The sequence below is a fragment of the Leptonychotes weddellii genome, unplaced genomic scaffold (assembly GCF_054177405.1).
Source record: "Leptonychotes weddellii isolate Sample4059 unplaced genomic scaffold, ASM5417740v2 HiC_scaffold_13467, whole genome shotgun sequence".
NCBI classification, from domain to species: Eukaryota; Metazoa; Chordata; class Mammalia; order Carnivora; family Phocidae; genus Leptonychotes; species Leptonychotes weddellii.
The window spans coordinates 2,007-5,678 of record NW_027714424.1 but is presented as its reverse complement, the minus strand read 5'-3'; the positions used below and the strand labels follow the sequence as shown (position 1 = coordinate 5,678).

The 3,672-nt window shown below is 40.1% G+C and overlaps 1 long non-coding RNA gene across 1 annotated transcript; it reads right to left on the bottom strand.

Annotated features, from left to right (window-relative positions):
• Window positions 1–18: 18 nt before the first annotated feature.
• On the bottom strand, window positions 19–1,386 carry LOC145718288 (uncharacterized). The gene is made up of 2 exons (XR_014141699.1): window positions 345–1,386; window positions 19–128 (listed from the first exon to the last, which is right to left on the bottom strand). It is a non-coding gene; the product is annotated as an uncharacterized LOC145718288 (long non-coding RNA).
• Window positions 1,387–3,672: the final 2,286 nt, after the last annotated feature.

Genomic DNA, 3,672 nt, shown 5'->3' with positions numbered 1-3,672 from the left:
GTTACTAATCCTTTCACATTTCTCACTGCAAAAGGATTTTCGCCCCACAAAACCTGCATACACTTTAATTTTTCACCTCGTTTACAGCATTACAGATGCTACAACAAAAGCAATATAGCTTAGGGCGCCTGGGTGGCTCAGTTGGTTAAGCGACTGCCTTCAGCTCAGGTCATGATCCCAGGGTCCTGGGATCGAGCCCCACATCGGGCTCCCTGCTCTGCGGGGAGCCTGCTTCTCCCTCTCCCACTCCCCCTGCTTGTGTTCCCTCTCTCGCTGTGTCTCTCTCTGTCAAATAAATAAATAAAATCTTTAAAAAAAAAAAAAAGCAATATAGCTTAGAAAACATAATGCCACAAGGTAATTACATACAAGCTATAGTTTATAGCCGTACAGGAATCAAAACATATGGGCAGGGAAATGCTACAGAATTATAGGAGTTAAACTAAGCCCAGCAGAGCATGACATTTTAACAAACATATTTAGAAAGGAGAAGATCAAAAACAAGTCAGATCTTTTGCTTCTAGCTAATCTATTTAAGCCATAATGGGATGATGGTAAAGTGTCAAATAAAATCCTCAACATCTTTGTAAGACCAGCAACAGGGTACCAATGCGGAGAACCAAGACTCTTTCAAATTCTTAGTACTAAAGGGGTTGCTGATTTTTAACGTCATCAATTATGAATTCTGAGTGTACTGACCTATGTGTACAATATACTGCGTGTTGAGTTTGAGTCCCTCCCTGTGTGGGGTGACATTTCAGGCCATATTATGTGGAAATGAGCCCTACTGAACCTGCAGTGACACCAAACCATCATGAAGCAATTAGGGAAGAAAACAGAAATATAGGGTATGTAAAATTTCAAAACTTAATTATGAATGAGAATAAGAGTTCAATAGAAACTTGAAGAAAAAAATCTACCTTAGGGTACCTGGCTGGCTCAGCCGGTTAAGCTTCTGCCTTCAGCTCAGGTCATGATCTCAGGGTCCTGGGATGGAGCCCCACATTGGGCTCCCTGCTCAGTCCGCTTGTCCCTCTCCCTCTGCCCTTCCCTATGGTTTATGCTCTCTCTCTCAAAAAAGTAAATAAAATCTTTAAAAAAATCTACATTAAAATAAACAACAGAGGCTTTCTTACACATGTATGCACAAGATATGAACATAAAGATGTTTATTGTGGGGCACCTGGGTGGCTCGGTCGGTTAAGCGGCTGCCTTTGGCTCAGGTCATGATCCCAGAGTCTTGGGATCGAGCCCCTCAATGGGCTCCTGGCTCAGTGGGGAGCCTGCCTCTCCCTGTCCCTCCCGCCGACCACCGCCCCCGCCCCGGCTCATGCTCTCTCTCAAATAAATCAGATCTTAAAAAAAAGTATGTTTATTACAGCAGGACTTCTGCTATGCTACTGATAAGCAACCCAAATGCTATCAATAAAGGACTGGTTAAATAAATAATAATATAATTACATTAGAAAATTCTATGTAGCAGTTTAAAAAAATAATGCAGTGGAACGTGACATGGTAAAACTTCCTAAAATATAAGTGAAAAGGGCAAGTTTGTATAAATATATATATATGAATTTATATATACACATACATACTATACACACAAACATCCCTGTTTATTCTAAATATAATTTGAATATATACTATACATATATGCATAGAAAGCACACTAGGATAGACACTGAACCACTAGACTTTTTTTTTTTTTTTTTTAAAGATTTTCTTTATTTATTTGAAAGAGAGAGAGCAAGAATGAGAGGGAGCATGAGCGGGAGAGAGGGAGAAGCAGGCTCCCCACTGAGCAGGAAACCCGATGCAGGGCTCGATCCCAGGACCCCAAGATCATGACCCAAGCCAAAGGCAGATGCTTCACTGACTGAGCCACCCAGGCACCCCTAGACTCTTTAAAAAAAAAAAAAAAAGACTGATTGATTGATTTGAGAGAGAGCGTGAGCCTGCATGCATAGTGGGGAGAGGCTTGGAGTCCCACATGGGGCTCGATCCCATGACCATGAGAACATGATCTGTGCCTAAATCAAGAGTCAGACGCTCAACCAACTGTACCACCCAGGTGCCCCTGAACCACCAGACTTTTAATAATAATTACCTATGGAATAAAGGCAGATACTACTAAAAAATGTTTTCATATATTACTTATATAACTCTTACGTGACAAAATGAGATAAAAATCCACAAAGCAGTAAAAGACACTTCAAGTAAAGGAGCTACAGGAGGGCGCCTGGGTGGTTCAGTCGGTTGGTTAAGCATCTGCCTTCAGCTCGTGTCATGATCCCGGGGTCCTGGGATCAAGCCCCACATTGGGCTCCCTGCTCAGCGGGGAGCCTGCTTCTCCCTCTCCCTCTCCCTCTGCCCCTCCCCAGGGCTCATTTAAGTTCTTACATAGTTAAATTTACCAATCTTCTTTGTGGTCTATACTTGTTGAGCCTTGTTTAAGAACTCATTCCCTACCCCAACGTCATAAAGATACTCTCATATATTTCTTCAAAATGTTTCAGTTTCATTTTTGGACTTCTATGTATTTAGATTCTACCTTGTATGATAAAACAAATTCCATATGAATTTTTAAAAAAAATATGCATTGTCAGTTGTTGCTGGACCATTTGCAGACATGTCCATTCCCCCCCCCCCCCATCTGAATGCTGCCTCTAGAACTGTGTGTATCCACCTATGTCTACTGTGGACTCTATTCTGTTCCCTTGACCTGTTCTTCTGTTTGCTGACAAAACTAACTGTCTTAATCACTTGCAGGAGTCCACCTCCCTCTCTGGAACTTCAAAACTGCCTTGGTTATTCTTGTTCTTACTTATAAATTTCAGAGTCATTTTGTTGAGTTCAAACAATTTTTTTGTGATTTTTCTGAAATTTCATTGAATTTTATGAATGGGTATCAAAGGGGATTATAACAGGTGGTTTTCAGAAGGCTTTAGGAAGACAAAGATTCGAGTGATAATTTTTGAGAAGTAGATTTAGGGTTCTCGTTTCAATGCCTTTTTTTCTTTTGTGGCTGCTGTAAATTATTTCCTTGTAGTAGGTAAAACATTTAAGACAAAGTAGCTGGTTTTGCAGTCCCCATAAGTCATTGGGATCTATTATACAGAGTTGGTTGGGTGGCAAAAAAGAGCTCCTAATTTTCCATTCCTGGCACTGATTGCCACAGGGCTTAACTTTCTTTATTATCTTTAGCTCCTACTTCCCTCTCAATTAGTTTCCCAAACTGTCATTTCATAGCACATTTTTCTAGATGTTATTAATAGCTGTGTCTGGGAAAGGAAGTTACAATTTCAAACAGATTCTTAAAATCCTGTATAGTAAATCTCTCACTTGGAGTTTTATAATGCACTTTAGTGTATCAAAGACTCTTAGTGGAATCCCAGCAATGTCTAATTTTGTTTTAACTCACGATTTCACAGGCTTTTTTGTGCGTATTTATTTCTTGCATACTGATTAACCTCCTACGTAAGAATGTTCCATGGGACATCAATTTGGTAAAGGGCATATTTAAACTAACAAGGCAAAGACAAGAGGAATGCAGATATTTCTGACTTCAAAAGAGCTCAATCAGCAATAAGCGAATTTTTTAAATGCCAACATCAAAACAAACTAATCAAAAAGCACCCAGCAAATCTCTTACAGACGCTTAAGCAGTATGTT